Here is a 12,773-nt window from a genome sequence, read left to right on the forward strand (position 1 = left end):
AGAACGAAGTTTCACCGATGGCTCTATTAGTCGAGGTGCGAACGACCCATAATACCAAGGGAAGTTCCTTCACCCTGCGTTTCAAGTTGGCTTTCAACTTACCGAAGACCCAAGTTTTGATACCCTACAAAACTATAATATTGGCATGCTCAACTTGACCCTTACTCTGAGGGTGAGCTACTAAAGCGAAACAAGTTTTGATGCCTTTTCACAGAACACACTAAAGGTTCCACTTCTGAACTGGCTATCGTTGTCTATAATTATTCGATGCAGGATTCCATATCGAGTAGTTATGCTTCTCATGAACTTCTTAGCAGCTTCTGTAGTTATCTTTCCTATGTTGATAGCCACTAATAGGAACTTATAACTACCTTGGGCCCTTGGGAACGGTCCCAGGATATCCAAGCATCAGATGAAGAAAGGCCAAGAAAGAGGAATTATTTATAGAGCTTGGGTTAGTCAAGTGGTCTGCCTTCTGAAAAATTTGTAGCTCTCGCACTTTTTCACTAGCTCTCAAGCATCCTAGAGGGTAATCAATAGAATCTTTGGCGGAAAATTTTTCCTACAGAGGTGCGGTAAGACGCATGATTACCACACATGCCTCTTTGGATATCGAGCAATATTTTATTGTCCTCTTTCTGAGTGATGCACTTCATCAAGATTCCATTACTCCCCTTTCAATAGAGCTTGTCATCTACCAAAGCGCATAGCTTGGACTTACGAATAATTCTCTCTGTAGATGCATTATTGTCAGGGATCTCTCAACCTCCGTGATAGGCTTAAAATGGTGTCATCTAAGTCGGCTCGTATTCGAGTAGTGTAGCTGTCATGTCTACGGGTTCTACCTCACTAACCTGACCAGACTGCTAGTTGGGCTGGGTAGCATCTATATTTGAGGCTATCGAGATAGATGGTTTGAAGAATTTCTCAATGAGGACTCCCAAAAATGTTGGTGAATGAGAGGAAGCAAGTCTGGCGAGTTCATCAGCAGTGGAGTTATCACGTCTCCAGATGTCCATGACTTCTAGCCCTTCAAACTTTTGCTCAAGCTTTCATACCTCATTTAGATAAACCGCCATATGTTGTCGTCCAATCACTGGTACTAATTTTGCACTTGGTTTATGACTAGTTGTGAGTCCCTTTCAAGAGTGGTCACCTGATTCCAAGTGATGCAAATAAGCAGAGCCCGTTTACCAATCCCTCATATTCTGCAACATTGTAGGAAGCTTTAAAATCTACTTAAATGATGTACCCGAGTTTGTCGCCTGTTGGAAACTTCAATACAATGCCACCCCCTGAGCCTTGGAGCATCAGCAAACCATCGAAGAAAAGTGTCCAGTGGTCCTTGACCAAGTTTGGTATTTTTTTCTTCAATGTTTGTCCATTCGGCGATGAATTCTGCTAGTACTCCTGACTTAACGCTTCTACGCGGTGCATAGTCGATGTCAAACTCATTGAGTTCGATCACCCATTGTGCAATTCGCCCAGTAGCCTCCCTATTGTGTATAACATCCTTCAGCAGATATGTCATCATGACGGTGACCTTGTGTGCTTGAAAACAATGTTGTAGCTTCAAGGAAGTCATCAGGACTGCGTAGAGCAACTTCTACACTTGCGGGTATTGTAGCTTAGGATTGTGTGGGACTTCGCTCATGTAGTTAACCAGCTTCTTGATCTTGGCCTTTCTCTTGGTACATTCTTGTTTGACCACCAGGACTATGCTTACAACTTATGAGGTAGCTACAATGTACAAAAAGAGTTTCTCTTTGTAGTTAGGTGTGTTAGAATTAACATAGACGATAAATACCTTTTCATGTATTGAAAAGACTTCTCCGCTTCTACAGTCCACTCGAACTGGTCGTGTTTATTCAGCAACTTGAAGAAAGGCATCCCTCACTTGCCCATCTTGGAGCTGAATCAACTTAAGGCTGCTATGCATCCTGTCAACTTTGGAACCTCCTTCAGTGTTTAAGGTGACCGCATTTGGTCAAGAGCCTTGATTTTGAGCGGATAGGCCCCAATGCCTCGACTTGACACTAGGAAACCGAGAAGCTTACCGGACGGAACACTGAACATGCACTTGTCGGGGTTAAGCATCATACCATAATTCCTAGAGTTGTCGAATATTTCCTTGAGGTCATCAATCAATGCAATATTTGGTTCTATATTTGACTACAATATCATCGACATAAGCTTCGACATGACGCTCGATCTAGGGCTGTAAATAATTTTGAATACACTATTGATAAGTAACACCAGATCTCTTCAAATCAAAAGGCATCTAGAAAACATAGCAAAGTACAACCCACCGTAGAGTCGACAATCTAGTCGATGCGAGGAAGAGGAAAAGGATCCTTGGGATAAGCTTTGTTGAGGACGGTAAAGTCGACACATATCCTCCACTTGCCATTGGTTTTTTTCACAAGGACATGATTCGCGAGCCATGTAGGATGATGCACTTCTCAAATGAAGTCAGCCTTCAGATATTTTCTGACCTCATTTTGGATGGCTTGCTTTCTGTCCATCGTTAATTTTTGCTGCTTCTACACCATAGGTTTGATGCTCGATCACCTCCCTAGGGACTCCGAGCATATCGAATTGTTGCCACGTAAACACATCTTGGTATGCCCAAAGGAAAATGATAATCTCAAGTTTCTATTTGGGGTCAAGGTAAGGCCCTATCTTAACCGTCTTGGTCAGCTCAGATGGATCGAGGGGCACTGCCTTGATACCACCATCAGCCTTCTTGTCCTTGGCGTCATCGTCAGTCTCACCCTTGCCGACAGCGGCGGACTTGGAAGTATCAGCAAGACTCACAAGTTTGGAGTCCTTGGCATTATCCTTTCTCTTGCTTGCGGCTTGGCGCCTCTAACATTTAGACTCTATATCTTTTGCGATAGCCAATGTGTGGCAAAAGTGCCCAACCATCTCTAGGCTCTGCTTGTCACACTTGATTGTTGCGTGTTGATCTCTCTTGATGATTATGGTCCCTTTGGGACCTAGGATCTTGAGCGCCTGGTATGCATAATGTACCACGTCCATGAACTTGCTAGCATTGGGCAGCCTAGGATCATATTGTACACCATATCGATGTCTGCAACATCGAAGGTCAGCTTCTCTGTATGGAAGTTGCCAGGTGCGCCAATGATGACCGGTAACTCAATCTAATCAAGAGGCATGGTCAATGAGTTGAGAGGCTTAGCTCCTGCCTTGAGCTCTGACCTTAGGGTTCACATCTTGTCTAACGTCATAACAAAGATGAGGTTGAGCAAGCTAGCCCCTTTGACCAATGTTCTAAAAACCTTGATGTTGAGGATAGTAGGTTGGACCACAACCCGGTACCGACCCGGGTGTGGAATTGAGGCTAGGTGGTCAGCTTGATCGAAGGTAATCAGAATCTTCGACCACTTGAGGTATCAGGGAAGCCCAGTTAGAGCCAGGTTAACCTCCCTTTCATCCGCCTTGTAATGCCTCTTGGACTCCTACGTGGTGGACCCTCCGAAGATGTGTGCAAAGTTCTGATCGATCCCTCGGAATTCAAGCTCATCATCATGTAACACCTTAATTTTTTTCAACTTTTGAAACAGTAATAAAATATTCTTTCCTTAGATTTAGGGTGTTATTTCTTCGTTTTAAAACACTAGGTGGAAATTTGTTTTCTAAATTAAATAATTAATTTAGCTTATATTTATTTTAATGTTGCATTCATGCTTGTCCTCGACATTTACCGGGTCTGATTCATTTTCCACTATCTGACTTGTTCCCGCTACTACTTCCACAGAGGTTATCTCTGTTAGATCCTTCTGATATGCCTCAACTAACAAAAACAGAGGGAGTCCACAGTCACATGATATATCTACATACTGCCTCCAAGTAGATGTCGCATTGATCGGGATGAGCTCACCAAAGTAGCCCTGATTAGCACAGCTTAGCACAACTCCCAGCTTAAGATCATATTACTGGGGATCCAGTTGAAAATGATGCATCAGCCACTTGCACACGCCCACTATAGTCCTCTTATTGGCTCTACTAAGTCTCTTAACGACATGTTGAAACCCAAAGAGATCTACACGCTAGGACCATAACTAATTTGACCTTCACCATAATATATCTGAAAATATAATTTATCTGACATCTCTGAAACATCCGAAATATGTCCAATGTTAAGACGAAAAACTATATTTCTGATTATCAAAATTATAACAAAATTACCGAAACTGATTATCGCCTAACAATAGGTTTCTTTAATATTGCCCTAAAAAAACTAACCTAATTAAACTAATTAACCATCCGTCTACTTAATAAAATTTCTAATTACCTATAATTAGTACTGACATCATTATTATGTACAATCTAGATATTCGAAACTACCATACTATAAATACTACTATGAATCTAATGGTTATCCTACCACATCGTAATTAATATTTACAATATACTACAAAATACAGTATTTTCTATATTTCTAAACCCTAGGACATATATAATATAACTACTGTTATACCGCTAAACCTTAAATCTAGTGGTACTTTACTTACTAACAAAAACATGAGTATATAAAATTACCGGAAAATGAGCTTCAAAATCCGTAAATCAAAAATAGTAGGGCTTCGCCGCGCTGCCTTCCTCTCCTCTCCTCTTTCTTTCTTTTTTTTAAAAAAATGAGTATTTTCCTTATTTTTGAGGTTTATATAGAGAAGGGGCTGAGCCGGCCCCCTAATTGCTCTAAAAGGGCGGCAAGGGGACTAACCGCCCTCTTAGAGGGCGGTAAGGATGGTGGGCGCGAGGATCCTCCCTACCCGCCCTTTGAGAGGGCAGTTAGCCCCATCCGCCCTTTCAAAAGGCAGTAAGAGGTGGCGCTATCACCATGGCCATCTTTACTGCAGCCTTTTTAGAGGTCAGTAGGTACGTATTTTTACAAATCTTACCACCATGAGTCTATTTATTTAAATATTTAATGAAAAAAATATAAAAATAAAAAAACTCCCTTATTTTCTCCGCATCCACCCTCTGCTAGGGTTTCTTCAGCGCCGCCGCTGCAGTTCCTTCCGTGGTTGTCGACTCTTCACCACCTCCTCTACCTCTCTTCGCGCCCATGCCGCCTCGCGCTCCCATTCCCAGCTCCTCATCTTGCTCGGGCGGAGGAGCGCAGGCCACGCGGTAAGAGGTCCTGGTTTTAGTTTGTTTCTTTTCTGCTAATCACGCGATCTCGGTGGTCAGGTTCTTGATTTGGTTGAGAGGCTTGAATCTTGCATGATGAGTAATGTTGGCCTGATCTTCCGATAGGTAGCGATAAGTTGGTGGGTGGAGAACTCGACGTTGATGATCCAAAGGCTTCGACCCGAACAGATCGTCTCCCTTGCAATCACTACACCACAGCTCCGATGGTTATCAACCGTGTCGCGCGGTTGACCTCGCCAAGAAGGCTCAATCCCTGCAAGTGTACCGAGAACACAAGCAAGAACGTAGAAGATGCAATCTGAAATATTGCGAATTGAATTCAAGCACTCAAAGTCGGGGTTCCACAAACACTTGCGGCAGCCTAGTCGGTCCGGAACAAGAGCGAAAATCTCACAACTGTGTGTAGATCAATATCTAAGCAAAACCCAACCCTAATTTGGGCGGCGGCTACTGTATATAAAAGACTAGGGCCGGCCAAGGACCCCTGGACGCGTCCCTAATGGACTCCAACATGTTACACGGTCCAACGGCCCAAAAGATTCTGGACATCCACTTGTTTCTACAATTCCCGTTGCCTCAGAAAGAATTTGGACATGGGACTAGTACCGTTGGAAAGCTTATCTCCTTAGCTTTCCAACCATGTGTAGAACGTCAAAAACGGAGTCCGTATGCGTCCTGGGCAACAATTTTAGTGCGGACTGGTCCTGGACTCCGAAACGGACTCGAACTGGATTGGGCCTCCACCTTGGCTTGGGCGCTGTTCTTCTCCCGTGTTCCTAAGTAGCAATACATCATAATTATTCAGTAGCATCCCATCCTCATCAAAGTATAAAGGAACACTAAGGAACGAGCTCACCTCATGATTTAGTTGACGTGCACGAGCTCGTGTCAATGGACCTAGTGTTGGAGGAATATTCGGTGTGTGTGTATCTGAAAGAGTGATGTCCTCATCATCCTCCCCCTCTTGAATTGGAGTCGTCCTCGACGCAATGTCATCTTCTTCTCCCAAGTAAGGCTTTAAATCTGAAATGTTAAATGTGGGACTAACCCCATAATCTGCAGGCAACTCAAGTTTATATGCATTATCATTGATCTTTTCCACAATTGTAAAAGGACCATCAGCTCGAGGCAGCAATTTAGACTTTCTCAAATCAGGAAACCTATCTTTGCGCAAATGTAACCACACAAGATCACCAATTTCAAAAGTAATATGTTTCCGACCTCGGCTACCATAAGTTCTATACTTCTCATTCATCTTTTCAATATTTTCCTTAGTCAACTCATGCATTTTCAGAATCAAATCAGCACGTGTCTTAGCATCAAAATTCAATTTCTCGGATGTTGGTAAAGGAAGTAAATCAATAGGGGCACGGGGTTAAAACCATACACTACCTGAAACGGACTTACCTTGGTGGTGGAGTGAACTGATCTGTTGTAAGCGAACTCAATATGGGGTAGGCACTCTTCCCACATCCTCAAATTTTTCTTCAAAACAGCCCGCAACATGGTGGATAATGTGCGGTTCACAACCTCCGTTTGTCCGTCGGTTTGAGGGTGACATGTCGTCGAAAATAGCAGCTTTGTCCCAAGTTTATTCCAAAGTGTCCTCCAAAAGTGGCTCAAAAATTTTGTATCACGATCCGAAACAATGGTGTTAGGCACTCTATGCAAGCGAATGATTTCCCTGAAAAACAAATCAGCTATGTTTGTAGCATCATCGCTCTTGTGACAAGGTATAAAATGTGCCATTTTTGAAAAATGATCCACAACGACAAATATACTATCCCTCCCCCTCTTGGTCCTAGGCAATCCTAAAACAAAATCCATAGAAATATCCTCCCAAGGCACACTAGGAACAGGAAGAGGCATATAAAGTCCATGTGGGTTCAAGCGAGACTTAGCTTTATTGCAAGTAGTGCAGCATGCCACGTAGCGCTCGACGTGGCGCCTCATCCTAGGCCAAAAGAAGTGAGTAGCCAGTACATCCTCGGTCTTCTTCACTCCAAAATATCCCATCAAACCACCTCCATGCGCTTCCTGCAAGAACAATAGGCGAATAGAGCTAGCTGGGATGCATAGCTTGTTAGCACGGTATAGTAATCCATCATTCAGCACATATTTATTCCAAGTTCTTCCTTCTTTACAATGTTCGAAAGCATCTTTAAAGTCCAAATAAGTAGTATATAATCCTTTAATTGTTTCTAAACCAAAAATCTTATGATCGAGTTGGGACAACATGGTATAACGTCTAGATAACGCATCTGCAATGACATTATCTTTACCTTTCTTGTGTTTAATGATATAAGGAAAAGACTCTATAAATTCAACCCATTTAGCATGACGTTTGTTCAGTTTGGCTTGGCTTCTAATATGTTTCAAAGCTTTATGATCAGAATGAATAATAAACTCCTTGGGCCAAAGATAATGTTGCCATGTTTCTAAAACTCGCACTAAAGCATACAACTCCTTATCATAAGTCAAATAATTAAGAGATGGCCCATTCAATTTCTCACTAAAATAAGCAACGGGTTTACCTCCTTGTAGTAGCACTCCTCCAATTCCAATGCCGCTAGCATCACATTCTAACTCAAAAGTCTTACCAAAGTCCGGAAGTTGGAGTAGAGGTGCATGCGTAAGCTTATCTTTCAGCGTATTAAAAGCTTGTTCTTGTGCTGGCCCCCATTGGAACGGAACGCCCTTCTTTGTCAACTCATTGAGTGGGGCAGCAATGGTGCTGAAATCTCTCACAAAACGCCGATAGAACCCTGCAAGGCCATGAAAGCTTCTCACCTGTGTGCTAGTCCCAGGGGTTGGCCAGCTCTTGATGGCTTCAATTTTAGCTTCATCCACTTCAATTCCCTGTGGAGTAACAACATAGCCAAGAAAAGCAACTCTATTCGTGCAAAAGGTGCACTTGTCAAGGTTAGCAAACAAACGTGCCTCTCTCAAAGCAGTAAAAACAGCACGTAGATGATCAATGTGTTCTTCATGTGACTTGCTATAGATCAAAATATCATCAAAGTACACCACCACAAATCTTCCTATGAAAGCACGTAAAACCTCATTCATCAATCTCATGAAAGTGCTAGGTGCATTAGTTAAAACAAAAGGCATCACTAACCACTCATATAGACCGAACTTAGTTTTGAAAGCAGTTTTCCATTCATCTCCCAATTTCATTCTTATTTGGTGGTAACCACTATGCAAGTCAATCTTCGTGAAAATAATAGAACCACTCAACTCATCAAGCATGTCATCTAGCCTAGGAATAGGGTGATGATACCTTATTGTGATATTATTAATGGCTCTACAATCAACACACATGCGCCATGTGCCATCTTTCTTAGGAACCAAAAGAACAGGAACAGCACAAGAACTAAGGCTCTCTCGTACGTACCCACGGTCCAAAAGGTCTTGGACTTGTTGCTGAATTTCCTTAGTCTCCTCTGGATTGGTCCTATATGCAGCGCGGTTTGGCAAAGTCGCTCCCGGGATCAAATCTATTTGGTGCTCTATCCCTCTCAATGGTGGTAGCCCCGGGGGTATCTCAGCTGGAAAGACATCCTTATACTCCTGCAAAAGGTTAGTGACAGCAGCAGGCAAAGAGCTAGGTATATCATCAATTGAAAATAAAACCTCTTTGCATACGAAAGCATAGCACAAAGTATCATTATCTTGAATTTCAGCAAGGTCAGATTTAGTAGCAAGCATAACAGATTCCAGAGGTGTTCTTCTCTTTCTTAGGTGGAAAAACAGATTGAGCTACTTGCTGATTTTCAGATTCCAAAACATATTCTTTCTTTTCTTTTTCAGCTAAAGCTTTATCACATTGCACAATTTCAGCAGGTGTCAAAGGAAGCAAAGAGATTTTCTTTCCCTTGTGCATGAGAGAGTATTTATTACTTCTACCATGGTGTGTAGCATCGGTATCAAATTCCCAAGGACGGCCTAACAAAAGTGAACATGCTTGCATAGGCACTACATCAAAATCAGCATAATCATGGTAGGAACCAATAGAAAAATGTACTCTCGCAGATTGTGTTACCTTAACCTTACCGCTGTTATTGAACCACAGAATGTAGTATGGATGAGGATGTGCACGTGTTGGCAAGGAAAGATTCTTCACAAGATCGGAGCTCAAGAGGTTGTTGCAACTCCCGCCATCAATTATGGTACGAACACGTGCATCTTTGACAATGAGGAATGTCTGTAATAGATTATGGCGTTGTAGCTGCTCCGCTTGTCCCATTTGAGAACTCAAAACTCGCTTCACAATGAAGGTGCGTGCTGCATAACTCTCCGTGGCAGCGGTACCACTAATCTCCTCCCCCTCACTATCCATGTCATGATCGGCTGCAAGATTAGCTTCAAATGCATATTCTTCCTCGACATCACTATGACTAACATATCCACCATCTGCTGTTGCGGAGTATGCTCACTGGCTTGGGCAATCCTTCATGACGTGGCCAATACCTTGGCAGCGACGGCACACAATGCCCGTTGTACGACCCGTGGTAGCTGCACCTGAAGAAGAGCGTGGCATTGGATCCTGCGAAACAGTAGATTTACTCACCTCACGTGATGGTTGTGGTGCTCCTGCTGAACGCGCCCGAGTGTTGGAGGAGGGGGCAGCAGATCGTGTAGATGTAGAAGGGAATGTTGTTGCTTGTCCCGGTGGTACTCGTGAAGTAGATGTACTCCCAAAATTGTTCCACAATTTCTGCACCTGTTGTCGACCCTGCAGTTCTTTTTCTGCCAAGATAGCAAAATGAAACAACCTATTGGTAGTATTGTAATCTTTATAATCAACAAGGTCCTGAATTTCACGTCTCAACCCGGAGTAAAAACGTATCATGGTATCCTCATCATCCTCTTGTATACTACAACGAAGCATAGCAATTTGAAGCTCTTGATAGTAATCATGGACAGATTTAGAACCTTGATTTAAGCGCTGCAATTTCTTTTTCAATTCACGTGTATAATCAGGAGGAATAAATCTATTGCGCATGGCACGCTTTAGTCTAGGCCATGATTCAGGTTCTAAGCCACTAGAAACTAGACCATTCCACCAAATAATAGCATAATTCGTGAACTCATAAGTGGCTAGTCTAACTCTATGTATTTCAGGAACCATATGAGAACTATACTTTTGATTAACCGTCATTTCCCAATTCAAATAAGCATCAGCATCATATGCACCATCAAAAGGAGGCATTGAAAACTTAATCTTAGAATAAGGATCATCGCGACCGTTACGATTAACATTATTACCTCCATTACCTTGACGACGTTGTTGTTGGCCACGACGTAATTGTTCAGCATGGAATTTGGACATGGGACCAGTACCGTTGGAAAGCTTATCTCCTTAGCTTTCCAACCATGTGTAGAACGTCAAAAACGGAGTCCGTATGCGTCCTGGGCGACGATTTTAGTGCGGACTGATCCTGAAGTCCGAAACGGACTCGAACTGGATTGGGCCTCCACCTTGGCATGGGCGCTGTTCTTCTCTCGTGTTCCTAAGTAACAATACATCACAATTATTCAGTAGCATCCCATCCTCATCAAAGTATAAAGGAACACTAAGGAACGAGCTCACCTCATGATTTAGTTGACGTGCACGAGCTCGTGTCAATGGACCTAGTGTTGGAGGAATATTCGGTGTGTGTGTATCCGAAAGAGTGATGTCCTCATCATCGCAGGTGGCTTGATTACAGAGAGGACGGAGAAGATTATAAGATCCATGGGGAATCGCTAGAGCCACTTGTTTCTTCATCTGGATTCTTGAGGTGCTAATATGTATGCTCGATTGGTACTTTTCGTCCCTTTCTTTTTCTACTGCTAACTGTGCTGACTTTTTGTCCTAGTTATGCGTTTCAGCTGCATACAGTTTAGTATCGGGGAATTTTGCAGAACCTATGGTTGTGAATGGTGACCATAAAGTATCTAGATCTACTCTGAATTTGTATCACAGGATGGTGAGGACTGATGTGAGCAACTACTTCTTTACGCCTTTTTTTTCATATCGTTCTGTATTGTCTGGTTGCTGTTTGAGTCCTGAAAATGATTTGGGTCACTTAACTTATATAAATAATGCCCACGATAACGTGCAGGATATCCACTTATCATATCATATATAGTTATGCCATATATTTTTAGTGCACACTCAAGTGCCAATTTGCACGTTATCAAATACCAGATTGAAACATTCTGTATAATTGCAGCACCACTCTTTTGACCACCTTAGGAAGATTGATAATTGGTGTGTTCATGTTTTCACCGGTGGTGAACTAGATTATTTGTATCTTGGAGTCAAGAGTTCACCGGAGAGGCGGAGACCAAAGCAAGTGTTTTGGGCAGACTTGGTATGTTGCATTCTTGTAATTTTATTAAGTAAACTTGGTATGTTACATTTTTCAAAGAGTTTAGAACAGGTGAATTTATTATACTTTCAAATGGCTCGCTTGGCAGGATAATGGGTCATGCAAAGGAATCGACCTAATGCACGGAAGGCGGATCGAGATCCTAAAGCAGACACATGCCTATAGAAAGATTATAGATAGACTCTTATTTTCCCCAGAAGATTATGAAAATCTCGGGTCCTTAAAATCTCGGGGTCCTTTTGTCCCGATGTCTTAGCACTACTCTAAACTCTTGCATTCGAGTTATTGCAAAGAAATCAATACTTTTGGTGTTATTGTAAGTTTGTTATAGAAAATTGTAAAAATGCTATTAAAATTGTCATTCGAGTGACATTTTTGCAAAAAATAAAAAATCAGGAAGTATTTGCAAATGCCTTTTTTTTATGTATGTTCGACTCAGCTGTGAACCACATTCTTTTTAATACAGTCACTTCTCCGGCAAAGAGAATGGTTCTACAGCTAGAATGCCCAAAAATATATCAAGAAATGTCTTGCAATTTCTCTATAATTTTATACAACTATTAATACATATATGGAAGTAGTAAAAGCGTAGCGTATCTAATAGAGACGTAATGAACTATACCTACAAAAGCATGTCTACACACACATCTAGCGTCTTAGACTTTCTAGACACGCTTTACTAAAATGTGTCTATGAACCTAGCCACGTTTTATGGGAAGATGCTCTAAACATGCTTTATCAAAACGTATCTACATCCCCTAGAGATGAAATAAAGCGAATCTAATATATAAATAAAGTGTACCTATGGGGCTTTTTTCTAGTAGTGTATGCTTTTGTGCTTATAATTGTTATACTAGAATGCTGACTTTTCTCGATTTATTCAAACCATGGATGATATTGCTCAATGGTGCATGGTGTATATTATAATGCATTTGGTGAACTAAATCCATGCTATTTTAGTAATTTTGACTATGTCATAAGGAGTTACAAAAAAGTTGATCGTTGATGTCAATTCATATACATACACTTCATATGAAGATAAATACTAGTCATCACCATCGTGCCATGACTAGTACTGGTATATGGAGTTGCATAAGAAGGCTATCATCGTTCAGTACTAAACTCTCAAATGGAGTTGCATCATGGTATTCGTATATTTTTTTATAACGTTTGAATAATATAAAATCATGGAGAGTTGATATTATGATAAAT

General features: G+C 41.7%; 1 long non-coding RNA gene across 2 annotated transcripts; it reads left to right on the forward strand.

Annotated features, from left to right (window-relative positions):
- Window positions 1–5,061: 5,061 nt before the first annotated feature.
- Window positions 5,062–11,485, forward strand: LOC133902536 (uncharacterized). 2 transcript variants are annotated; one of them, XR_009906877.1, is made up of 3 exons: window positions 5,062–5,167; window positions 10,881–10,967; window positions 11,046–11,485. It is a non-coding gene; the product is annotated as an uncharacterized LOC133902536 (long non-coding RNA). The 2 variants fall into 2 exon arrangements; XR_009906876.1 differs by having other exon boundaries at window positions 11,059–11,485.
- Window positions 11,486–12,773: the final 1,288 nt, after the last annotated feature.

The sequence above is a fragment of the Phragmites australis genome, chromosome 20, assembly GCF_958298935.1.
Source record: "Phragmites australis chromosome 20, lpPhrAust1.1, whole genome shotgun sequence".
Lineage (NCBI taxonomy): Eukaryota > Viridiplantae > Streptophyta > Magnoliopsida > Poales > Poaceae > Phragmites > Phragmites australis.